The sequence below is a fragment of the Rattus norvegicus genome, chromosome 4, assembly GCF_021556685.1.
Source record: "Rattus norvegicus strain SHRSP/BbbUtx chromosome 4, alternate assembly SHRSP_T2T, whole genome shotgun sequence".
NCBI classification, from domain to species: domain Eukaryota; kingdom Metazoa; phylum Chordata; class Mammalia; order Rodentia; family Muridae; genus Rattus; species Rattus norvegicus.
This window is the reverse complement of record NC_141537.1, coordinates 13,733,304-13,748,631: the sequence shown is the minus strand read 5'-3', so window position 1 is coordinate 13,748,631 and position 15,328 is coordinate 13,733,304. Positions and strand designations below refer to the sequence as shown.

Below are 15,328 nucleotides of genomic sequence, written 5' to 3'. Positions count from 1 at the left end.
TGATATTAAAATTTTACTTTGACAGAGAAGACAACATACAATGTGAAAGGAAAGAAAAATGAAAATAATGTCATAAAAGAATATTAATAAGCTAGTGACAATTTGAAAGGCTCTAATAAGCAAGTACATTCACTCAGAAGTGAGTATTTAGAAAGTCAATATTTGTACAATAAAGCCAAATCCCATTTACTGGTGAATTTGTATTTTATTATATAAAAGGATATTGTATTAAACAATAATGTAATAAACATTTGAACATGTGTGTGTATGTGCATGCAGGTATGTTTGGTATGTGGGTATGTATGAATGTGTGTGATCCGTGTGTGTGTATTTGTGTCTGCATACGTGTATATGTTTGTGCATGTGTGTATGTGTATGTATGTGTATGTACTATGTGTGCATGTGTATGCATGTGGTGTGTGTATAGTGTGTGTGTGCATGCTTATATGTAGCATGTATGCATATACCTGTGTGCTTGCATGTGTTGTATGTCTGTATGTGTACTGTGTATGTGTGTGTATGCATGTGTATTTGCCTGTGCATGTGTGTCCACATGGTGTGTATGTGTGTTTATGTATGTGTGTGTATGCATGGGTTTTTTTGGTGTTTTTGTGTGTGCATGCATGCATGCATGTGGTGTGTGTGCACGTGCAGTCAGATCAAACAGCTCATTCTACTGACTTGTCAACCGAAACACTGTTCATTCCATGGGGCTCTGGAAACAGAATGTTTGCCTTCAGTTGAAAGCAAACATCTTAAAGTGATTATTGAAATTTCATAAAGGAGTAGGAAATACTACAAGATGATACAAATGTTGTTAAAGTGATACCAAGATGATTATAAAAATAATTAGGATGCTGACATTTAGCTTGGAAATAATTATCAATACTACTATTCTTTGTGTACCTCAGCAAACCATGAAAATACAGGTTTATGAATAACTCAGCTTTTTAATGAATGAATTCATAGTTAAGTTTAATGTAAGAATAATAAATTTTCATAAGTAGTATGCAAAAAAAATTAACTACAAGGTTGTCCACCATAAACAGTGAACCATCAGAAACCAACACAATGCCTACATATGGAAATCTGACTAAACACATTGTAGTATAGATACATAACAGGACACTATCTAGATGCCGAAGTAGATGGATGCTTATTGGGGAAAGTGTGCATTATGTAAATTTTACTTTCTCTTTTATAAAAAGCTATATTAAAAATAAAATAGACGGAAGAACCCCAAATTCACTACAATCACAATTGAGCAAACATACATTTATCTGGCACATGTGTACACCCTGAGGTACTATTCTGGTGTCTGAGATAGTAGACATGTGTGTCTATGCACATCAAAGTACTGATTATGTAATATTTAAGAATAAACAAATACTGTTTTAATCATCAGAAATAATATCTTAGAATGTTTGTAAGGAAATGATATTTAGTGTCATGGATAAGTGTTCTAAGCAAAATCTGTTTCTTGAAAAATATTTGCTAACTTTTATAATGTTTTAATTAAAAAGTCAAGGTGTTTTATATTAAACTCAAATAGGAAAGACAAAAAAGACAGTAGTAATAACTTAATAGTCAAAAAAATAATACCCAGGCATAATTTCTGAAAACAGTAGTAAGAAAAATGAGCTTATATTCCAAATGTTACTCTTGATTAAAAACTTAAAAAGCTTAATTTGAAGCTACTGGATGTAATACAGAATTGAAATTACAGAACAAATATTCAGAGAAAATGGATTTTCTTTGATCCTTAAAGAATGACAGCAAGATGCCGCGAACCACCCCTTTTGACATGGAATATTTAACTAAGTAGCGAATCCGAGGGTTGCTGCATAAAGTACAGAAATGTGCATTTCCACAGTCAGCAATAAAGCAAAAGAATTATCGATTATTTCCTTTGGCTGATGACTTTGTGTGGTCACTTCCAGCAGATGTAAAGTGTTCTCCTTCCTAACACAGGAGCTAACATAGAAACGAGCGCAGGCCTTTTCTCCTTAGGAGCTCCACTGACACACAAATGATGCAGACTTAACTACCCATGGACAAAGATTTACACAGGACAAACATCTCTGTCTAACAATTTCAACACATTTAAATTTTTCTCTGGTGTATGGGGTGTATATTACAGATAAGAAAGTACCAGATATTGATTTCAGTGCCTTAGATTTACACTTAAAATTCCCTTCTATATTGCTTTTATTTTCCTTATTAAATCATAAATATTAATAGTACTTAATTTTTACCTAATGTGATTGTAGGTAGGTATATTTGTTTGCTAGTGGTGGTTTGGACTTTTCTTCCCCCACAGAAAATCATTCCATGCCAAATCCTGGCCTAAATGTTTATTGTAAAGTTTAAACTTAATTCCCATAATAAGTCTTCTATAATCTTCAACCTTAAAAAATACACTTATATATTTTTTTAAGTTATACTTTTTTGAGAAGTCAGATGGAATCCCAAGTAACCCAAATGTGGGTGCAGGTTATGGTTTTGAAAAGGCTCCCCATGAAGCCACTCACCAAGGACACTGATTCTCCGGGGATGAATGAAAGCAAGGTAACAACGTCCTCTCAGCCACCATTTATACTGCTAAGTCGGTAGAAAGTTACAAATCTTTCTGGGGACCTACACGAGCTGTCCACACTGATTCTCAATGAAACTCATTCTGAGTGGCACAGGAGTCTTAATCATGAGGTATCTAATGCTACCTAGAACCTGCCTGGCAAACCACTGACTTAGCTTTGTGTTCTAACCACAATCAAACAAACTAACAAAACACGTTCTTCTTCAGCTTGGGGAGGAAAGTATGTTTTATCCAATAATTTTAGTGTGAGAGTGACTAGAAAGCCACTTTTTGTTTGTTGAGAAAAACCACATAAATGATAGTTTGAATGACACCAACACTGCTTTCATACAGTCTGTCTCCTGCAGACTCGCCTTGAGGTGCTGTCCCTGATAAGCTCATCTTGCTTTTACCATGTGGAGTCCTAACAGCAGATGCTAGAATAATTAAAAACCTATCACTCGGACTCCTCCATCGCAGTGCAGCCTAGGACAATGCAGGCAGTCTATGGGTGCCCTTGTGACAGGGTACCCATGTCTTCCCGGCTGACACTGGGCTTTAATGTGCATCCTTCCACCTTCTCCTTCGGCAGGAAGTCCGTCTCTGGGGATCACTTGCAGAAAATAGGACACTGAGTCCATAATTAAAGTAATCTCGTTCCAGGCAGATGCTGCAGTTGGCTGTGTTATCACATATTACAAAAGGCATCTTGAGGGTTATAAAATGTGCGGCAAATAGCTTTGGAGATGAGAAGCAGCAATTTTTCACCTAATTTTGATCCATAGACATGTAAGTACTGACTTGCTACTTTTTGGTTTTGAGCCAAATCACTATTATGGTGCCGAGATGAGCCAGGCAGGCACCAAAATTGAAGTATACTCCAGCTTTTATCCTCAAAGTGAGCAAAGCTCTTTTGTAACCATCTCTGCACTCAGCAAATAAGGGTGCCATCTCCAATCTGAGCATTAATGCCTGCAGGGGATTTAGGAGAAAGGCTCATGCAGCTCAGCTTAAGAGACACTCGCAACCTATCTGCTTAAAACAGGGGTCTGGTTAAGGGACCCACCGCCATCGCTTCCCCGCAACTACAGCGTATGATTTTAGCTAGAAGCCTTTCTGCTGTTTGTCTTTCTTCCAAAACCCAGACTGTTGCTCTTTGAACTATGCAGCCTGGAGTATTTATTGGTGCTCCTGCCGTCACAGTCCCATCCACGAACGCTGACGGGGGCTATGGTCTCACTCACACTCGACTCTAGCCCAGGGCTGATCAGCATTGGTGTTGTTGCTCAATGATTATTTCATAAACAGAAGGACTTTGATCTTAGGCTGACTTAATTGTGTGACCATCTTCTATGTCCAGACATTGTGCTTCACGTGTTAGAATTCTTCAAGACTCTAAAAGCAGTAAGTCCTCAATAAAACAATCAGCGATAGAATTCCACAACAATCCTTCCCTCGGACGTGGGCCATTTGATTTAAAAGCACAGTCAATAGTATTAACGTCTGAATTTCTGCTGGCCCAGACAGCAATCCAAACTAGGACTTCAGTCTAGTAAACTGTAGACGTATTTGTGCTCTAGGATATCAAATATCAGAATTAATACTTAGAAGAACCTGACACCGTGAGAGAACTGTAAATCATAAAATTTAAGCTGCTGAGAGATTTTTATTAAATGACCAAATTGATATTTCCCCGAGACAGCTGACACACTCTATAGCCTGCTGTTAGCAGTGCATGACTGGAGGGAGCCAGGAGTGTGGGCTCTAAATCTTTGGCATAATCTTCTGATATATCGTGCATTTGCGATCAACTGTGAATATTTATTAATCTCTGATTGATATCATATCAGATTGATGAAATCATATTGTATTCACTTGTGTGGCACTGTCTTAGAGCGCACATATGATACTGTATAATTAAATCAAGTGTATCAATAATTGCTCCCTTACGTTCTACGGTGAAGCGCTGGAAATTCAGTTATTCTGAAATATGTCACGATACAATCATCTGTGTTTGCCCGTCTTGCTGTACAATAGATCACAAAACCTACTCCTTTTATCTGAAATGTTGGGTCATTTGATCAGCAACCCTCTATTCCTACCACACCCAAAGCCCCTTTCTTCCTCTTTTCAGGATCCCACAAGTACTCAGCAACTCTGCGTACGAGGGTCACCGTGTGCTGTTTGGGTTTGAGCCCGACTTACTGCCTGTGTCAGGCTTTCTTCCAGATTGGCTCCCATTACAAACCCCTAACTCTGTCCCAGTATGCATGCATTTCACACAGCTTCTGTCTGTTGGTGGATACAAGTTACTTCCACACCTTGGCCACCGTGAAGAACGCTGCACTAAACGCAGGGGTGGAGGCGTCCCTTCACCGTATTGACTTTATCACCTGTGGCCGTGCACAGGTAGGGCTGCAGGGGCATGTGGTAGTCCCACACTGAAGATTTCTCTTGTAGGGATCTCCAAATATTTTCCATCACAGTTACTAATTCAATCCCCAGCAGGCCTTTGGAAGGGTTCCCTTTGTCCTGGGACTGCTCCAGCACGGTAGTTTACCGTTCATCTTTCTAACACAAATGTTTTAAAGAGTTTTATCACGATGTATGCAATTTAAATACCGGAAACATGTACCGAGCACTCTGCCACGTCTTCCCCTTTCCATGTTCCCTTAACTCTGTTTACGTGAAGCTACCCTGCTCTTCAGTGGTTATCTCTAAGCTCTAATTACATGCGAACTATTTTCCGGTTAATGTAGCAATGCCTGATTACTTGATGGTGCTCGCCTGGCAGGCCCCTCTTTTTTTTTGTTTGTTTGTTTGTTTTTGTTTTGTGGCACCATGCTTAGGTTTGACTTTCAGAAGCGACATACCCCTGCCGTTCTGAAGTGACATTCTCTCCAAGCTATTTTCAAACGGAAAGGATCACCTGCTTGAGGTTGTCATTGTTGATGAAACTCAGGCTTGTGCCAGGACCTTTTAGGCTTCCCTAATTTTTAAACTTGCCCTTTTCATTTATTGTAATGGATTAATTACATTATGTTTAATCCCCTCCCAAGCCCGACTTCCTGCTTTGAAAGTTCTAATTTCATGTCCATGTTAAACACATACAGGTTTAACCATCACCTTTAACTGAAGCTATGGTCTTTCAGGTTACTTTGAAGGCACTTAACACTTCTTCCTTCAAATTCAAACACTGTGTTGCCCCGTAGATCAGTTATTCGTTGCTGTAAAAAGCCATCTTAAAGCAGGTGTGGGTGTGCACTTGACTAATTACTTCTGCATCTAGACACTGGCCGCATGGCTTTGCTCTTCGAGAGTGTGTCACACCCAGGAAAGTTTTGGATTTCTACCTTTCTTCTTGATTTATCTTTTTACCTAATGCACATTGTCTAAAAAAATCTTGCTTCTACATGGTCTGTGCAGTAAAAATCTTCAGCTATAGTTTTGGAAATATCTTCATTTTGCTTTCCCATTTGTCATACTCCAGGTACACAACCCCAGGATAATGGCTGGTCTCCTTCACTTCATTGAAGATATCTTTCCTTTGTCTTCAGACAAGAAGACCACTGTTCCTCTGATTTCCATGTAATGTGCTTTTCTCTAGTTGCCTTTGGTATTTTCTGTGGCAATATTCGGAAGGCTTATCATTGTATCACTGCCGATTTAATCTCGCTTAGGTGGGAAAGACATTCGCTCTTCCCTTATTCCTAACACTTCCCCCTCACACTCTCTCCTTAAGCTTGGCCCTTCTCATTCTTTGTGTTATCTCCTTCTCAAATTCCCACTGGAGGCTAGCTTCTTAACACTGTGCTTTGTAGCATGCAATGGATGCAAAGCCACTGTCTGCTGTGTTAGTTACTTTGCTCTAAGGGGCCGAAGTTAAGAATGCTGGCTGCTCTTCCAGAAGACCCAGGTTTAATTCCCAAGTCCCAACATGGCAGCTCATTACCTTTTGTTTCTCTTCTGGCCTTGAAGGGGGCTGTATGCACACGGCACACAAACAGGCATGTCATGCAAAACACATATACGATATACAATAAATATATACACACACATATGTGTGTATGTATGTATATATGTGTGTATGTGTGTGTATGTATGTGTGTATGTGTATGTGTGTGTATATGTGTGTATGTATGTATATGTGTGTATGTATGTATGTATGTATGTGTATGTGGCATGCAAAACACATATACAATATACAATAAATATATACACACACGTGTGTGTATGTATGTGTATATGTAAGTTATGTGTATGTATGTGTATGTGTGTGTATGTATGTGTGTATATAAGTATGTGTGTATATGTGTGTATGTACATGTGTGTGTGTGCGTGCGTGCATGTGTGTGTATGTGTGCGTATGTATGTGCATGTGTATGTGTGTGTGTATGTGCATGTGCATGTGTATGTGTGTGTATATGTGTGTGTATGTGCATGTGTGTGTGTGTACTTATTTATGTATGTATATCTCCTGAAAAAAGCAACTCGAAGGAGAAGGGTCTTATTTGGGGGTCATAGTTCAGGCACAGCCTATTGTTGTGGGGAAGTCGATGCTGGAGGGAGCTTGGAGCATTGGATCACTTCATATCCCTTCTCATCAGGAAGAAGAGAGCAATGGATACTGGTTTTCATTTTTCTTTTGTTTTCTTTTTATGCAATCCAGACCCCAGCCCAGAGAATGGTACCATCTACTCTGAGGGTGGGCCTTCCCACCTCAATTAATTTCCTCAGAATAGTTTTCCGTGCGTGGTTAGAGGCTTGTCTCCTCGGTGGTGGCAGCTCCTGTGAGGAGGACGGTCAGTATTAACTATCACAGCTGCTCTTCACATGTCGGTGTTTCAGCATCTTAGGCGTGACATATCCTGACGGGTTTCTCCAAGCCAATAACAGATTTCATTTTTTCCCTCTGTGTTTCCAGAAAATGGATGCTTCACAGGGTCCACCTAGTCCAGCTCTTCCTTTTTGTTTTAAACCTCCTTCTATCTCTAAAGAAGCTCTCACACCTCCAGTCTACACGAGTTAGTAAATCAAGCCTGGGCCCAAGTCTGGGTTGAAATATGTCAGACATGACAGCCCCAGCTCTTGCTCTTAAGTCAACCTCAGTCTTCCTCTTTTCTTCTGGAACCTGGTGCTTGCTGGTCTCACAAGTCTCAAAGGTTTCTGCCTTAGTGACAATTTCTATATGATTTTAGCAGGAAAATTCCTGCTATGTCAGCTTGATCTTCTATGATAGGATACCAGAAGTCCTCTACAAACATAACCGGAATGCATTTGAAACTAATCGCAGTAACTTTTTTTCTAGGCCTTTTCGGTCCACATTTCAAGCACCTTCCTGCTACTATGTTGTCTTCGCAGATCCCCTTCTCACTGTACCATAGGATGAATGAAGTATAGGTCAGTGGCTAAAAGGACCATGTTTGAGTCAATTTTATTCACGCTATCCCTTCAGGACCTGTTAGCTTGGAGAACATATCGGGGGTTAGGGTGCTGGCATGCACACACTCCATAAAGGAAAGATAGTGTGTTTACTGGTAATACAAGTAAACCACCACCACCACCACCACCACCACCACCACCACCACCACCACCACCACCATCCAATGCCATTCTGAACCCCATTACTGCTCTTGTACTCATTATGATTCGTCCACCAAATGAGCTCACTTTAAATAACAGGCACAGGGAGGTAAGTTTTCATGGGCAAGCACACATCTTACAAAGTGTAGGGGCTAAAACATGTGGCAGAGGATTGGCAGAATGGGAACAGAAAGAGGAAATGGTAAGAGAAGGCAGCCCACGACAATGCTCGCCCCTCATACCTGGCTGCATTACGTAGCCATGTTTAAGGTCATAGAAAAGGGCTGCACTAGAGATGAATTTACAGTGAGCAGTAGGTAACAAGCTTTCAGGCAAGCCCATCCTGATTGGCGAGGCTATGGTGAGTCAAGCTCAGAAGAGGGAACTTGATCTAGGTCACTGGGTCATCTAGGTCACTGGGTCACCTAGCTCACTGGGGTTGCTGCACTCCTACTGTTTGACGAGTGACCAGACACTGACAAACCACTGAATGTTGCTACCCTGGGAAAATGTATTTACCTGCTTCTCCAACATCATTGCCACTGCTAATTTTAAATGTCTTACCACTTTGGGTTGAAAGTCACTATGGGCTTCGGAAAAGTGGATAAAAATTAATTCTAAAATTACGAGACACCACAAACATCACATTTCTGTTAGAGTCTGGGGCATTTCACTGGAACACAAGCCTGTAGTGAGCAGACTTTGATTTTCTGCTTTCACAAACTTTCCAAAGGGTTCCAAGTAGGATATGTCAAGTGCAGGTGTCAGTCTGCCTTAGCTCCAGGGCATGCAGAGAAGAATGGATGTGGCTCTGGACTGAGTTTCCTCACAGACCTTCCAACAAGGGAAACTAAGTAAGAGGGAGGAGAGTGTTTTTCACAGACTGCTTTTCCTTTTAGATTTATCAGGAGAAGCCAAAAAGCATCAGAAAACCAGGTCTTTTCAAGAAGAAACAAATTCACTAGTGCAGCAATTGGCCCTGGGATAGAATTCTGCAGAAGCATCTGTGTCTCCAGCACTGAGCGATATGTCTCTGATGGTCATGTGGCCCGTGCAAAGGTCGTGTGGAGACCCCGGTAGATGATCCCAATAGACTCAATGAGGCTTATTTTGTGGTTTGTTTTGGAGGAAGGAAGAAGGAAGAACCACAGGAAATGAGAAGAGAAAAATGAAGACAGCTGTTTTGTCTTTCGAGTATTTGTCAAACTTTTAAAATATGCTATGTCATTAATGTAAGAATTACGGTTCCTTCGACCCATCTTGGGAGTTTGATGTATATATTTTATCCCAACCATTCTCCTCTCGATTAAAAATTAAATCCCCAAGAAGCATCCTGACCTCATTTGCCAAGGCGCTGATCTGTGAGAGTACATGTTAGTCCCTGAACTTAGACTGTCACCCAGTCCAGCCTAATTGGCTGTGCAACTCTGATAAAAAGCAGAGGCCTGCGGGAGGCGAGAACTAGCAGCCAGGGCTCCGACATTTCCCTCCACGGATGAATAATATACTTTTCATCTTGTCATTCACAGGCACATTTTTTTGAGCAGCACTAAAATAATTGACTCAAATTGTAGGATGTGTTTAAAAAAAGAAAATCAGACCATCAGGGGGAAAAAGAGCATTGTGATTTACAGATGAAATTCCTTATTCAGAAAACAGCATATGTAGTTTTATCTCACAGTAGGGATACAATCGTTTCCAACTTACAGGAGAAGTAATTTATGGTTTTTTTTTTTTTGCAGCGAACTGCATGCAATCTTGAGATCCAAGAAGAATCCATATACGTCAACTGCTGATGCCCTGGTCTGAGGCACAATGAACTCCCATCAGACCCGTGAACGCGGAGTCCTGTTGTATTCCAGATGTTTCCACAAAGCAAATATAATTGTGGGGCTTCCTTCAGATGAGTGAAATAAATGGACAACCAACTACGGTCTTTCTTAAGGGATTCTCCAGGCAGCTGGAATGGCTCCCATCAAAACATTAAAAGCACCAGGGATACTCGTGCGGCAATTCAGAACTCTGCATCCGTTCTGTTTCAAGCCTGTCAGGTGCTCAGAAACTGCTAGTGTCTTCAATTTTTCAAATGATCTTTTGCTTCTTGTTTAGAGCACTTAAAAAAAACCCTCTAGAAGTTATTTCCTTTGAAGTATCAAATGTGCAAATATGGCCCATCCCAGGTTCCTCTTTACTGGCCAAGTAATTTACCCCCCAACCCCTAGTGCTCACAGTCTTAAATAGAAAATATCTCAGTTCATTGTTTATTTTATTTTCAGGTTTTGTGCCTCTTGGTATTTGGATGAACTGGGTAATTTTGCTGCTTTTAATCTCATCATGCATGACAAACATAGTAGGAAACACCTGCTGGCCACATGGAAAAGATTCTAATGCTACACTGAAAACTCTATCTGACTTAAATGATATAAATATGGTTATTTTCCATAATAAAACAGAAGCAATCACTTAAAGGCAGAAGAAGTATGGAAACATGACTTTTTATCCTATGTTGTTTTGCTCACAGAGTTAATTCTGGTTAGTTCTTCAACGTGCTCACCTGGGACTGTGGACACCAATTCTCTAAAATGGGTCTCATTATATGAGGACTGTTGGATTAAACTACAATAACCACTTAGAAGAATGGCAGGCATGTGGTACATTTTTAGAAAGCACTATCATTCCCCCCTTTTGATAATGTCTAAGGTTAAATGTCTTAAACGTCTTACTCCTTTCTACCATCCTTTCACTTCTCCTTCGCCCTTACATCCTTCCTCCCTATCCATCTACGTCTTTGTCTATCTCTCCTCTCTTTTCCTCCCTCTCTTGTTCTCCCCTTTTACTTGAGGCTTCCTAGTCACAGAAGACTATAATCCAATAGAAAACTAGAGGCAGGCACTACAGCCATAAGACATGGATGTGAGGAAGATGCGAGACAGTGGCACGTATACAATGTTTCAGCCTGTGACAAACAGCCTCACTAAAGTAACTGTAGCCCTCTTGCCTATGCATCAGCACAGCCGGCCCTCCATTCCCAGAGCGCCCTTGCCTCTGCCTCCTACTTGGCTATCTTTTAACAAGGGAGACAGTGAATGCAGCTCACAGGATTTGGTGAGTATTCAGACAGAAGGCCATCTGTTCCTTACTGAGAAGGTACACTTAGTAAATAATAGAACTGTCTTGAATTTCAGCTCAAATGTATATAATTCTTAGTGCAGAATTTTTAAATGTTTTAAAGTGAGTAACTTGGTTTAGAACTATAAAAATTTCATCATGAATTGGCTGTACGGAGTTTTAAAAAAAAACTGAGTGTACTATCAGTAAATTGCCAGGCTTACAAATATCATGTGCACGCTAATTAATGCTAGATATTAGTCACTGAATTTCTTTTGTAAGACATCAAGTAATGCATTAAAATAATAAAAGGGAGAAAGTGGAATGGGAACCTATGACTTTAATTATCTGAAAATATATTTAGGGCCAGCGAGATGGCTCAGTGAGTAAAGGTGCTTGCCACCGAGCCTGGTGATCTGAGTTCCAACCTACAAACGCACATAGTGGAAGTTAACACACCTCCTGCAAACTATTCTCTGTCTTCTACACACAGAGCATGGCACTCCAACAAATAGGTAAATTGATTTTAAAATTAAAAAACAAATTAAAAAAAATCCTCAAACCTGTATAGCAAGGTAATAGAGTTGACTAATAAAAACACATTAAAAGAAGTCAGAAACGGGAGCTGGGGAGAAGGCTCAGTTGGGAAAATGCTCACCACACAAGCCCTGGGACCTACGTTTGGTTCCCCGGCACCCATGTAAAGTTGTAAAAACTAAGGCGTGGTCATGCTGGTCATGCTCCCAGCACTGGGGAGGTAAGGGCAGGTGGTGTAGAAGGAACCCCTATGTCTGTTTGGAAACTTCACTTCTCAAATGAAGCTAAATGGCCTATAGCAGAGGCAGGAAATAAAAGGTGGGAGTTCAAGTAGGAAGCAGGGACAGAGCCAAGCTCAGGAGATTTTCACCCAGGAACATGGAGGAGGTCCGTAGCATGGGGGCTGAGTAAAGGTAAGCAGCCATGTGACAGAACTTAGAATAAAGGGGATATTAAGCTACGATCTTATGGGGAACAGACAAAGCTTATGTCTTAGGTATTTGTAAATATATTTGATTCTTAGAGTCATCCTTCCAGGAGCCTGGGGCTGGGAGGGAAAACACCCTCAACAAGATGGTTTCCCGGGGCTTATCCATTAGCTAGCCTAGACTGCAGATCCTTGCCAAATGCTTGGCTTCAGGAGAGCCAATTCTTCTCCGAATTCTGAGTGAATGATCATTGTGCCTAAGAAGATTAGCTAGGCACCACGGCTAGGGCAGAGCAGGGAGAAGTGGGCTCAAAGTGATGAGACTTCTGCAGTGGCTCTGCAGCAGAAGGCTCAGACACAACTACTTTCCCAGGAAGAAGGCAATGAGATTAAATGCTGACTGGCTCTATGGGATGACTGTGATACTGTTCACTGGGTCACACAGAACAGAGACAGGAAGGAAGTGTGTGCAGTCAGTGCCAGGGACGGCTGTAGGAAACCCTGACACTGAATGGGACCCCGTCAGGGCTAGAGGGTTAGTGATGAACTTTGACCTTCGGTATTTACCAGTCTCATGCACTTTGTTGCCTGAACCTCTGTTTTACCTGTCTACTAAATAGCTGTTTCTTCATCATCAACCTCATCATTGTCATCATCATCTTCATCATCGTCATCAACATCATTATCTCATCGACATCATCATCAACATCATCATCACCAACACCAACACCAACACCACCACCACCACCATCATCATCATTAATTTTTTTATTCCTTTACACTTAAAATGTCATCCCCCTTCCCAGTTACCCCTCCACAACCCCCCATCCTGTACTCCCTTTCCCCCTCCTCTTTGCATCTATGAGGGTGCTCCTCCACCCATTTACCCACTCCTGCCTCACCCCTCTAGCATTCCCCTGTGCTGAGGTATTAAGCCTCCCTCCCCTTCTGGTGATGTCATATAAGGCCATCCTCTGCTACGTATGTATCTGGAGCCATGGATCCCTCCATGTGTACTCCTGGTTGTTGGTTTAGACCCTGGGAGCTCTGGGTGGTCTAATTAGTTGATAATGTTCTTCTTAGGATGTTGCAATCCCCTTCAGCTCCTTCAGTCCTTCCCCTAGCTCTTCCACTGGGGTTCCCAGGCTCAGTCCAGTGGTTGGCTGTGAGTATCTACATCTGTATTGGTCAGGTGCTGGCAGAACCTCTCAGGGAACAGCCTTACCTAGTTCCTGTTGGCAAGCTCTTCTTGGCATCAGCAATAGTGTGGGGGTTTGGTGTCTGCAGATGGGATGGATCCCTAGGTGGGGCGGTCTCTGGAGGGCCTTTCCTTCAGACTCTGTTCCATTTTTTGTTCCTGTCTTTCCTTTGGACAGGGAACATTTCTGAGTTAAACTTACTTTGAGATGAATGGCTGTTTCTAACTGTGAGTTACTACACTTGACGAACATTCAGTGAGAAACTACTGTGAGCCAAGGACTCTTCTAGGCTCTTGGGGCAGGTCGTAAAGAAAAGATTCTTGACTTCAAGGAATTTGAATTTTAGTGGTAAAAAGGTAATTAAATGAACAAGATCATATGTTAAGAGATAAAGACAAATTCATGAGGGTCATGAGTAAAAAGCCAGGTAAGGAGGAGGAGGACTGGTGGCTGCAGGTTAGGGAGGAGGTACAGTGAGACGTCAAAGCCTTTGAACCAGTGTGCTGTCTGTCCTGTTGAGAAGAACATTCACTCAACCTCCCAGTCTCCTCTTAGTGAGCTCAGGAGAGAATCTTACGTTCTGAACTGCCCCAGACCCTCTACCTGCACAAATCACCTGCTGATCACATTTTCTTCTTCTCCTCCTGGTGAGCTACACGCATTCTTCCTTGGGTTAGTTGTTCTCTCAGACATGCTGGCCTTAGTTACACAAAAGTAGCAATTCGCTTAGCAGGTTTTAAGCACACACTTTCGGTCAGAGAGCAAAGCTAAATTGGTGATCATCTTCCAAGCGGTGTGTGAAGCCCTGAAAGATTGTACCTGCTTTCATTTTAGTTTATAACATTCCCTTTCCTGCTGCTTGGACAGGACTACTCCTTCAGCACGTTTTATTTTTGCCTTTCCTTCCCATCCCTCAAAGTCATGGCCATTTTTTCATTTCTCTCTCTCTCTCTCTCTCTCTCTCTCTCTCTCTCTCTCTCTCTCTCTCACACACACACACACACACACACACACACACACCAGCTGAATCTATTTAATGTTGCTTGTGTGTACATGATTTTAGAGCTGACTACTTGGTATTGGATGACCAACAAGTTGGCTCCACCCCGGGAATGACTAATTCTCCCTCTCAGCAGTCATTGGAGGTCATGTAGATCATGGTCTATGGGTGGGAGCCCTTGAGATGCCCCCTTCCATTTTAGCATTTTAGAATAACCATTCATGTTGTCATTGTTCAGATCTTATTTAGGTAGCCATATTGTTGCGGCATCTTGGGTTAAGCTTTGGCGTCATTTCTAGGAGACCCAGTCTCAGAGCAGACTTCCTGTTTCCCCGGGCTCACACCATCTTTCCACCCCATCTGTGACCCTAGGTAAATGGCGAAGGGAAGGAAGCAACCAATGGTATTACCTAGCTGTACTGTCTGTGAAGCACAACAATGACCATCGTGGCAGGATTTGCCTAAAGGGGCAACAGTGACACTCCTATCTTGGGTGCAACCAACAGACGTCAACTTAGACTTAAAGCCCCCTCAGCAGGGGGGGAATCATGCCCAGTACTGTAAACCCAGCCATCGACCAGAACTAATGAGTCCATGGACCTTACAGGAGACCATACTACTGTCACTCTACTAAGACATCATAATTCCAAACCACATGCTAAAACTCACACCCACTGATAGTGACTCTCGCACCTCTTATCCAAGATGCCTCCCTTAGCAGTAGATGGAACTTCCATAAAACTACAACTGGTTAAACTGTAGAGATCAACTGGCCATGAGGAAGCTTACTCCAGGGGATGCATCTGCAGCACAGCTCCTGCACCTAAGGCATCGTTCTCTTAGCTTTGCTTCTAAAGTGCTGAATAGGTATTGTACTATGTTGGGGTGCAATTTGGTTT

The 15,328-nt window shown here is 41.7% G+C and overlaps 1 protein-coding gene across 7 annotated transcripts in view; it reads right to left on the bottom strand.

Annotated features, from left to right (window-relative positions):
- Reln (reelin) overlaps window positions 1-15,328 on the bottom strand; it is a 420,816-nt gene that overhangs the window by 284,520 nt on the left and 120,968 nt on the right.